This window comes from Sphaerodactylus townsendi, linkage group LG14 (assembly GCF_021028975.2).
Source record: "Sphaerodactylus townsendi isolate TG3544 linkage group LG14, MPM_Stown_v2.3, whole genome shotgun sequence".
Taxonomy (NCBI): domain Eukaryota; kingdom Metazoa; phylum Chordata; class Lepidosauria; order Squamata; family Sphaerodactylidae; genus Sphaerodactylus; species Sphaerodactylus townsendi.
Window position 1 is genome coordinate 47,244,523 of NC_059438.1, and position 12,086 is coordinate 47,256,608.

The following is a 12,086-nucleotide window of genomic DNA, read 5'->3' on the forward strand; positions in this document are numbered from 1 at the left end:
TTGAATCTCACCCCTGAGTCCAATGTCCTAGAATCCACATTCCAAAGGCACCGTTTTCTCCAGGGTGTCAGATCTCTGCCATCTGGAAATGAGTTGAAATTCCTAGAGATTCCTTGGAGCGTGGCAGCACTACAAGTACAAAATCATAGCCCTGATATGTTTCAGCCTTCCTCAACATTATGTCAGCCAGTGGTGGGATTCAAAATTTTTAGTAACAGGTTCCGATGGTGGTGGGATTCAAACAGTGGCGTAGCGCCAATGGGGCTGGGCGGGGCATGACGGGGGCATGGCCAGGCATTCCGGGGGCGGGGCATTCCTGGGCAGGGCTGTGGCAAGGACGCAGGCGTGCATGCCCCAGGTGCAGTTCCCCTTCGCCCCGCCTCTAGATTCAAATAATGACTGTTTAAAGTATTTAAAAAGCAATATACCGAAAGGTAGTGCATTGTTTCTTTTTTATATAATTATATTGATTGATTTTAAATAATAACATAAGGAGAGAAACCAAAAACTGTTTACAATTGTTAACATATTACAAACATATCTAATTGTCTATCTCTCTCAACCCCCCAACTAAAACATCCTATATTATATATAGCCTCCCTCCTTCCCATATTTCCCTCCTTCCCTACTTTCTACTTCCCCTTCAGATTCCTATAACTACTTTATCTATTCCACTTGAAAGAAAACTAACAGAAGGAGAGATCCAAAATCCTTAATCTAAAAGTACAGTTTAAACTCCTCTCTTTCCAATATAAATTTCAGGGGGGAAAAAGAAAATGATATAATACTTTTCCAACCTTTATACCAATGAACAAAACAATAGAATGATTATATATTGTATTAGTTCATACAGTTCATCCACCCGTGGGGGGTGCCATGGGGGCAGGGGGGCTGCAGGGAACCCTGAGGGGTGATTTTGCATCCCCCACTTGACAAGATTTGTTGTACCCAGGGACAGAGATTACCCCTTTGTCCCTAGTGGAGTTAACCATTAATAACTGGTTCTCCAAACTGAGAAAATTTTAGTAACCGGTTCTACTGAATAGGTGCAAATAGGCTGCACCCCACCTCTGATGTCAGCTTAGCTGGAATTCTAACTGTGCAATCCAAAGGGTGGGGGTGGAGCTGCCTTAAAAGCCACATTGAATCATGCCACCCTCATCATACAAAGTGGCATGGATGTCAAGCCTGAGCTATGGAGGCTTATCTGGGGAATTCAGATTAGTCTGTACACTCCCACACACACCAGCTGGGTTACCCTGGGCTAGTCACAGCTTCTCGGAGCTCTCTCAGGCCCACCTACCTCACAGGGTGTTTGTTGTGAGGGGGGGAAGGGCAAGGAGATTGTAAGCCCCTTTGAGTCTCCTGCAGGAGAGAAAGGGGGATATAAATCCAAACTCTTCTTCTTCTTTGTCTTCTTGGTAGGCAGAGGGAGCTCCTTATTTGGGCAGTGACATCAGGGGGAGTCACTGCCCAAATAAGGAGCTCCCTCTGCCTGCTGGCTGGCTGGGCTTCCTCAAACCCCAGCTTCCCACCTTCGGCTTATATGCGAGTCAATAAGTTTTCCCAGGTTTTGGTGGTAAAATTAGGTGCCTCGGCTTATACACGGGTCGGCTTATACACGAGTATATATGGTAGCTCACATTAAAGTGTTTTTTTCAAAAAGGTGCATATACAAGCAGGTCCAGGAAAATCCCATGATAAGGGCGGGGGGAACGCCAGAAACGGGACTGATATGTGTTCTGTGTTTTGGCAGTCGGGAGATCACAAGGAAACCTAGATATTTCAGGTGGCTACCCCAGGATTAATTGCCAGTGGGAAATCGCCCCAAGTCACATTTATGTCACATCTGGCCCCCATAACAAATGAGTTGGACACCCCTGCTCTGTGGCCTTGTACCCTCAAGTGGGTCCTGTCCTTCCCAGGCTCCACAACAACCTTTCCCAGCTTGGACTTGGAAACTTTATTCCCTGCCACCCACACATCACTGCAGGGGCTGGGGGTGTGTGTGTGGAGAGCTGGCAATCCTAGACTGGCCTACTACAGTCTCTCCAGTGCCTCCTCTCTTGTGCCAACCAACAATACAGCTGGCTGTATTTTTGTGCCCAGTTCTTCCAATCACTTAAGATCTAAAACAAACTGGTGTTAAGGCATCCTGGGGCACGGTACGTTAACCTCTGCCTTGTTGGTCCAGGGAAAAAGCATCTGGAGCAAAGTTGGACTGTTTTACAATGGTCTATTCTTTTTGGTGCTTTTGATTAAAATTTAATAAAGAAGTTTCAGTGAGGTGAAGACTCCTCCAAAGCAGGTGAGGAAAGATCAACATTTACTCAGTCCAAGTCTAATCCAGTCACTTCCCACACTCAGCCCCCCGCCACCCCCCACCCCCTTCTCATATTCTTCATTCATACCAACGGCCCATCCAGCCCTGGAAAAGAAAAGTCTTGTGACACAGCCTTTCTGTAAACCTGAGAGGGAGAGGGGAGCTAGACTGATTTCCAAGGCCTTGGGGACTGAACAATTTTGCTGCATCCCTCCAGCACTCACCACTCAGTTATTTAAGTCTCGGGCTTCTTTTGAAAGTAAAAATATAAAATTCAATTAGGATCATGATGACTTCCCCCCCCCCCCAAAAAAAAGAGAAGAAAAGAAAAAGGAGCCCGAACTCTCCGCTATAAAAACACAAGGCAGAGTTCAATGCTGCTCAATTCTGTGCAAAGGAAACCAAGAATCCAGAGCCTTTGTGAGTTCCAAGGAATATGTGGAGTTCAAGACCAAGCAAACTGTTTGGGCCAGAGCAATTTTTGTACTCGCTGTGGGTCTCAAGGAGATCTTTTAATTAAGAGGAAAGGAGACCAGCAGAATTATACTGTCAACATCTGACAGGAGTGCAGAGGAAGAAGAAAGGAATGGCTGTGAGAGCAAAGGGAGGCCAAGAAAAGAGGGACTCACCACAGAGCTCACATATAAGGGCTTTGGTTTGGGTTTTTTTCCTTTTTCCAGATGGAGTCTGGAAATGTCTTTAATTTTAAAATGTCTTTAATTTTAATTAGTCTACCTAGCACCATATCATTAAACCACCTATTTGTCCTATACCAGCTAATTTAAGGAACAGTTCTAAACGCTGCCTTGGAATGGCTGGCCACCCAATCCAAAGAAGTGGTGTGGAGCAGCACCACAGTAGTGCATTCGCACAACCTCTCATGGGGCTTCAGGCAGCAGGAAAAGAGAGATTTTTTTTTAAAAAAACTGGCTTCCTGAAAAATTTCATTGGGTAGATGGATTTACGCCACACTTTTGACTTTCAGCATAGGGGGTATTCCAGGGCTGAAAGACCTGAAGAAGAAGAAGAAGAAGAAGAAGAAGAAGAAGAAGAAGAAGAAGAAGAAGAAGAAGAAGAAGAAGAAGAAGAAGAAGAAGAAGAAGAAGAAGAAGAAGAAGAAGAAGAAGAAGAAGAAGAAGAAGAGGAGGAGGAGGAGGAGGAGGAGGAGGAGGAGGAGTTGGATTTATATCCCCCCTTGTCTTCTGTGGGAAGAATCAAAGGGGCTTACAAACTCCTTGCCCTTCCCCCCTCGCAACAAACACCCTGTGAGGTAGGTGGGGCTGAGAGAGCTCTGAGAAGCTGTGACTAGCCCAAGGTCACCCAGCTGGCGTGTGTGGGAGTGCACAGGCTAACCTGAATTCCCCAGAGAAGCCTCCACAGCTCAGGCGGCAGAGCGGAGAATCAAACCCGGTTCCTCCAGATTAGAGACACGAGCTCTTAACTGGGGTTTGAGGAAGCCCAGCCAGTCGGGGTGCCTCGGGGTTCCCCTTCACCTTCCGAGGAGGGCAGCAACAAGCGGCTTGTGCAGCCGCAGGGAGGTCATCCCAGGCCATGCCCCCAGCCTCGGCAGAAGAGCCCACTGGCTGGGGGGGGGGTTTCCTTTGCCCTCTGAGGAGGGCTTGTGATTGCTCATAAGCGGTGACTCGTGTATAAGCCAAAAAGGCATTTTTTCAGCCTTAAAACAGGGCTTACACGTGAGTTTATATTGTAATAGGAGATGGTGCTACACATTTGAGAGTCCATAACTTTTGCCCCCATGAACCAAACTTCACCAAACCTGGGTGGTATCATCAGGAGACTCTCCTACTGTTATCACCCAGGCTTTGTGAAGTTTGGTCCAGGGGATCCAAAGCTATGGACTCCCAAAGGGGGTGCCCCCATTGTTTCCAATGGGGGCTACACATTTGAGGGTCCATAACTTTGGCCCCCATGAACACAATTTCACCAAATCTGGGTGGTATCATCAGGAGGATCTCCTAAAGATACTCTGAAATTTTGGTGCTGCTAGCTTAACAATTGCACCCCTGACAGCAGGCACCCCTCCCCCCAAGGGGTAGGCCTAGATCAGGGGTAGGGAACCTTTAACACTCAAAGAGCCATTTGGACCCGTTTTCCACGGGAAAAGAAAACACTTGGAGCCGCAAATAATTTTTGACATTTTTATATATATATATATATGGGGCGGGAGGGAGGGGAAGCCCGCAGCGCAGCCCAGCCGACTGTGGGCAGTTGGTGTGCCCACCCTGCTGCCTGCAGGGCGGGCAAGGATGGGGCCAGCGGCTCAGCTCGTGGAGCCACAGTGCAAGAGCAGAAGAGCCGCATGCGGCTCTTGAGCCACAGGTTCCCTACCCCTGGCCTAGATGTCTTCACTAGAAACATGCTGCAGTGAGGATGTTGGAACCTGGATGAAAAGGTGCCGATTCTTTTGAAACTTGGTTGTATCTAGATTGTATCTAGACACCTGGTGGGGTGTGTGTGTGTGTGTGTGTGTGTGTGTGTGTGTGTGTGTGTGTGTGTGTGTGTGTGTGTGTGTTGACAAGCTCATAGTGGGGTGGGGTGGCTCTTTTGAGAGGGCTTATAAGACCTGTGAATCAGCTGAAGCAATACCCCTCCCTGCCTCCTGATCTGGCCAGCTGAAGCAACCCCTCAAGAGATATTGGGAGTGGGGCCAGGTTTGCCTCAGCTGGCTTGCAGGGCTGATAAACTCCTTAAAGGGATCATGTCTGACACCCTCGCCAACATCCATTCTCTCCAGGGGAATGCATCTCTGTAGTCTGGAGATGAGCTGCAATTCCAGGGGATTCCTAGATGCCGTACACAGTATATTGGGTAAAGCACTTAAAGAAGAAATCTTCCAATTTGTATCCAGCAATAATTTGAACTGGGAAATTGTGATGGGGTTGCCCCACTAAGGTGCAAAAGACACATCAAAAGCACTCTTGCTAATATATGAAACTGAAATACTAATAAACTCTTCTCTCTTCTTACAGATGTGAAGCAACAGATATCTCAGAACAAGAATAGAACGCTTGAAATAAACTAATAACTGGTTTTAACTATCAGATAATAACAATATAGTAGATTAGAATTAAATCTTTTTTAAGGATAACTATGAATAGTTTGGGAGTTGACATATTAATTTTAAACGGGAAAGCTGTTGGGGAGGTCTGGGGAGGGGATAACTACAGAGGGTAATTAGAAGCAGGGGAGGGGAACATCAGTACACTCTGTAGCAAGATAAGTTTTTAATTTGATTAGTAGCTACATAAGAATCTCCACCCTATTGTATTAGTGGGGAAGAGATACAATAATGATTTGTTTAATTTTATTTTTTTCCCTTCTTTTTGTCTATTACTAATATCAACACGGCAATGATGTGAAATAATAGTATGTACCAGCAAAGGTTTTTGTGCCTTTTTTTCTTTATTGTATAATTCCCTTATTGAAGAATGGGAGAACTTATGGATAGCTTCTGATTATTCAATATTATTTGTACTTTTCTTTTTTTCAACCTATTTTCATGTATTTTAATTTTGGAAAACAATTTTTTTTAAAAAAAGCGCTCTTGCTTTCCGCAGGGAAAGTGAGAAGCACAGGTGAGGCAAGAGGAAGCCCACTGGAATGTCCCAACAGGCTTCCTCTCTCAGTGCACCGCAGGGAGGACGTGCGTCAGGACAAGGTTTTTTTGCCCCAATGTTCTCCTGCTCCCAGCGTGCAGCAACATATTTTTATTACAAAGAAAACAGAGGTCCCCCAACCCACTGTGGTTGAATTTCAAATGTTTAAATGGCTGTTAAAATTATAAATAACCCCTCTTTGAGCATTTTAAACCATTTGTTCAAATTTCTGGCTTCATTTTGAAAAAGCAGATATTTATGAGCAATAAATGTAATAAAATTATAAATTTTATTTTAAAAAATTATAATTATAAAACTATCCAAACTCTAGACAAACTGAATATATGAAACTTGGATCAAACATCTGGAATTACAAATACGTTCCAATTCACTCACAAGGGTTTTTTTTTCAGGAAAGTAGGAAATGAGTTGGGAAGCATTAATATAATTTTAGGATTCTTAAATGGCAGTGAATGGTATTTTCTGTTCAATTGAACTTTAAGTCACTCTCAAATGGAAGAAGAAAGGGAAAATATGAGAGAAAGTATGAGAGAAAAGCAGAGGGGGGGAGTGGGTGGGCTGATCAAGTCAATTCAGTCATGTAAAAATTGTAATGGAATGTTGTGTTACATTCCAAGGTAATAAATAGAATTAATTAGGGACATTTCTATTAGTCTCACCGCAAATAAAAAATAGCCCACCACAGTGAATGGTTCTACCTTAATTCTTTGTATGTTTGTTTGTTTATTAAATATGGTCATTGATTGGGTTACCAATAAAATAATAACATTTAAAATCTCCAAATCTAAATTAAAATTCTACTCTGAATAAAAATCATCCATAATACAGAATTTGACATATGGGAAAAAAAGTCTAAAGGAAAGGTAATTAATTTTTTTTAATTCTATTTGGAATTTTTGTTTGGCTGCCTGATGATGCACTTTGCACATATACACACAAAATTTTGCAACTTGCATAGAAACCTGGGACTGATTGCAGACAAGGTGTAAATGGTAAAAACTATAGTAATCAAAATGACGAATGTCTAGAGCAGGGGTGTCCAACTCTGGTTCTTCATATGTTTATGGACTACAATTCCCATCAGCCCCTGCTGGCATGGCCAATTGGTATGGCCAATTGACAGAGAGTGAGAAGGGCATAACTAGGATTGACAACCTATGTACACCAGGATCGTCCCAGGTGAGACTTCTTAAATGAGGAGGCTGTTATTATAATTGAAACAGATTAAGACTAAGAAAAATTAAAGATTAAGAAACGTATTTCAGTCAATGAACATACACACACAAAGCATACAAGAGCTGACTATGCAAAAATGGGAAGTGATTTGGATGGCATTTCAGGAAAGAGTGAGAGTGACCAGTCTCCAAGGGATGTCCACAAGGGAAGCATTGAGGAGAAAAACAACCAGCCTTTCTGAAAGCATAGTGTAAGGAACCTCGAAGGACCCGAAATCAAGTAACTTTGAATAGTTCTTTATTTCATAAACTTAGAAGAAAGCCCACATTTAAGTGTTGGTGTATGCACAGATCCAGATGCATACACAAATTATGATGGCCCAAAGACCTGCATTTATACCCCAAAATTGGAGAGACCGGCCGCTGAGGGTGCCCCCGCCCCCTCCTCTTTACCCCCATGGGCCCTAATACCATCAGGGCCCATTATTTCGCATTAGGAGGGTTTCGTAAGGGCGCAGGCGATGTTCTAAGATATGACTGTTGTTTTAATTATATGTACGTTTTTAGCTGATGTTTTATCTGTACACCGCCCTGAGCCCTTTGGGGATAGGGCAGTATACTACATTTAAATGATGATGATGATGATGATGATGATGATGATGATGATGATGATGATGATGATGATGATGATGATGATGATGATGATGATGATGATGATAACCACCCCTCATGGGCACCTCCTTGTCATGGGGAAGGGGCTTGCGTGCTTCGATGACATTGAGAGCTATGCTAGAGGTAGGGTATTCTACCAGAAGGGGCTCCCATGCCAGACAGGTCTCAACTGAGAAACCAGACTAAGAGTGTCCACCAACCCATACAACATGGTGATACAAATGAAAAATTATTCCATACTGCATCGGTCTTTGTGTGGGTTAACAAGGGCCGCGTCGCATGCTGTGGTCCCTGGGCATGCGTCGACAAGTGGGCTACAAGTGGACCAGCCATCCAAATGAAATAATGCAAACATTTGAGAGATTCTATAAAAATCTATATCAGGAAAAAGGGACTAAAAAACTAGAAATACAAGCATATCTAAAAGACTGCAGCATTCTTTTCTGGGGGTCCTATGTAATGGTAGGAGAGGCTTGATGAGTCATCAGGACCCAAGAGAAGGTCTGGATTGTTATGTTGAATACTGATTGATTGGAAAGAAGGGTGCAGATAGGGCAAGTAATGGTCTGTTTGAAGTGCTGGTCATATTAATGAGGTTTAGTTAACCCCACTGTTAAGCTAGGCAAACATTTCGGCCAAGGGAAAATATCAGCTGCCAACTGCCTTCCTGAACAGGCTTGAACACAGACAAAATGAATCCCAAAAACTCCCAAATGGATCCCAAAAACTGTTCCCATTTTGTGGGAACCGTCTTCAAGACCTCCTGACCTCCATGAAGCTCATTAATGGGAGGAATAGAGCTCCAAACACACTTGCTTTTCTCTCACTATCTTTCCAGTGGAAACCCAAAGAAGCTTACAATGTTAATCTCCCAACCACCATTTTATTCTCACAATAGTTCCCATGAGGTAGCTGGGGTTGAGAGAGATGGACTGGCTCAGCATCATCCATCAGGCTTCCATGACACTGGGGAGTGGAGCCCGGATTTCCTAGTTCTTTTCCACACAAGAAACTTACAATAATTTCAGGCTAGAAATATTGTTGTCCCCCCCTTTAGTTCCAAACATTGCCTCTCCCCTCCCCGCTTTAGTTCCAAAAACGTTTCCAAGCAGCTTTTTCTTTGTCGAAAACCCTTTTACAGCCTTTCTTTCGGCTGAAACACTTTTGAGCAGGCTTCCCTCCCAGGGAGGTCACATTTTATCTTTCCCGCTGGCTGTTTTCCGCACCTCTGTGACATCACCCAACTTCTCCCTCAGCCCCATTTTTTTTCCTGTCTCTCATCTCACTCCTTTCCCCTTCACCAATATTTTCACATTTCTGGTGTATTTTTTTTGGCTGTTTTGGTTGAATCTGAGAGCCAGCGTGGTGTGGTGGTTAAGAGCAGGTGGACACTAGTCTGGAGAACTGGGTTTGATTTCCCACTCCTCCACATGAGCGGCAGACTCTTATCTGGTAAACCAGATTTGTTTCCCCTCACCAATGTTCCTGCTGTGTGACCTTGGGCCAGTCACAGTTCTTCAGAACTTTTTCAGCCCCACCTGCCTCACAGGGTGTCTATTGTGGGGACAGGAAGGGGAAGGAGTTTGTCAGCCTCTTTGAATCTCCTTATAGGAGAGAAAGGAGGCATAGAAATCCAAACACTTCTTCTCTTCAATGAAGCACAGATTAAACAGAGCTACAGAGAATTTTAGTAATGAATGGATGAAGCATCATATCATTAAATAAGGGCGGGGGGGGGGGACCTTCATGGCAGCCATGAAACGTTTTCAAGGAGATGAGTGCAGACAAACATTGTGGTAAAGGATAGGGGCTTGAAAATATTCTGGCTATGTTCTATGCAAAAAAAGGCCCTAGTAGTCTAACAGCTACAGCACATTGACTATTAAAGGTCACCGCTGACGAGAAGTCATAGGATAATCTCTAATACAACCTTTCTTTCTTTCTTTCTTTCTTTCTTTCTTTCTTTCTTTCTTTCTTTCTTTCTTTCTTTCTTTCTTTCTTTCTTTCTTTCTTTCTTTCTTTCTTTCTTTCTTTCTTTCTTTCACTGTTGAGTCATAGCTGAGTTATGGTGATCCCTGGTGGGGTTTTCAAGAGAAGAGATGTTTGGAGATGGTTTGCCATTGCCTGCCTCTGTATCTGACCCTTGGTATTTTTGGGAGGTTTGCCATCCAAATATTTGTGAGGGTCAACACTGAGAGTGTGCAACTGGCCCCAGGACACCCAGCAAGAGTGGGGATTCGAACTTGGGTTTCTCAGATCCTAATCTGACACTTATGAAATCATAAACCACCGCCCAGAGCCCCCAAGGGATAGGGCGGTTTATAAATCGAAACAATAAATAAATAAATAAATAAATAAATAAATAAATAAATAAATAAATAAATAAATAAATAAATAAATAAATAAATAAATAAAAAAATCTTCTATTCCTTTGTTTATTAAGCTTATCTAATTAGTTGGTGTAAAGATGTTTGGAAAAAAATCATGTAATGAAATTCAGATCCTGTATCTTTGTGTGTGTGTGTGTGTGTGTGTGTGTGTGTGTGTGTGTGCGCGTGTGTGCGCGCGCGCGCATCTGTGTGCATTTGTGTGCAAATGTATTCCAACAATTCCAATGAAAAGCCTTGGGCCCTGTGCAGGACAATGGTTAAGATGAAACAAACAAGTTAGTATGAGAAGTTATTCAATAAGAAAACAGAAGTCCACAGTGGCTCTGCAAAGACTAATGAAATCTATTCTTGCACAAGCTTTGATGAACATCGCATGAGATTAGGTTTGCTGAGTGCTCTCTTCCAGTGGGCCACCTCCGTCCTCCGAGCTCACATTACTGCCACTGATGCCGATGTTCGCAATGGAAGAAAAACAGGGGATGCCATCTGACCCCAAAAATATCATAATGTTTGGTTTACGTGCCAGGAAATCCCATCCCCCATCTCTATGGTTTTTATCAAGAAATTTGGGGAGTTTCTTGGAGTGAATGTGATGTCACTTCCAGGTCAGCCCCTGAAATTTCCCAGGCACTGCAGGCAGAGTCCTGGCAAACCTAAATCAGATGCAGCGAATCTCCCAAAAGCTGATACTGGAATCCAGTTTTATTCACCTTTAATGTGCTACTGAACTCTTGCAACAGTTTAACACTTAGTGGAAAACAGCACAAAAATGGATTTAAGTCCAATTTATTCTTACAAGTAACTTTCGCATCGATGTGTTGGGCAGGTTTGCTTCACAGTGATTTAAAACGTGTACCCACAGTGTTAGAGGTATTAATACTGACTTCCGGTGTATCATTTCAGGTCAGCTGCCCAACCTCTCACCAGCCAGACATTCCTAGGAAATCAGCCTACCCAAGCCCAAAAGACTGGATTGTACAAAGGCTGGTTTCTTTTTTCTTCGAATGATAACTGAATCCAGAGGTGACCCCCACACACAATTGTAGTTATTCAAGCCTTTAAAAAGGCAGCAAATTCACATGTAATTGTATCTTCCAGCCTTGACAGGCCACCTGTCACCTCCTTCGTCCATCAGCACCTGCCCAGGCTGCTAAATGAAGACAGCAGAGCTCAGCAGTGGTATCTATTGGTCCATAGCATCTGTGCCAAGGCAGAGCAGGACAAGGGATTTCAGGGAAGGCCAAAATCTATCCATCATTTGGACCTGTCATTGATAAAGAAGAGCAAACATGAAAGAGTTACCTCCTTATCCCGAATGTAGTATCAGTGGTAAACTGTCACCAAAACAAAAAATAGGTTTAAGCCTCCGGTATTTGGACCCCTGATGCAGTATCTAGGTTCCAGTTCCAGCATCCGATTGGGAGGAAATGGTTAGAAAGAAGCGTTTATTTTGCTTTAAGGGAGGGGAAATGTCATGCATATGTTGCTGGAGAAACAGAACAGGAACAGAAGGGCAACCGGAAGATTAAAGAATCTCCACAACCACAGAAGACAGTTGTAGGTGGATCCAGCAGGATGAGAAACATCCTACTAGGATGGAACAAAGGTTTTTTTCTGATCCTTTGTTTCTAACAGTGGCCATATTGATGATTCTGGAAAACCTATAAGCAGGGCACACAGAGGTGGCATCTCCTGCCGTCACTGCTATTTGCTCACCCGCCTGCGCGCGCGTGCGCACGCGCACACACACACACACACACACACACATACACACACACACACACACAGTTTGTTCACATGGACACCAGCATCTGGAATTTAGAGGTGTCTTGCTTTTGAACCCACAGTTACTATTTGCCTACCATGGGGGATAAAGAAGAAGAAGAAG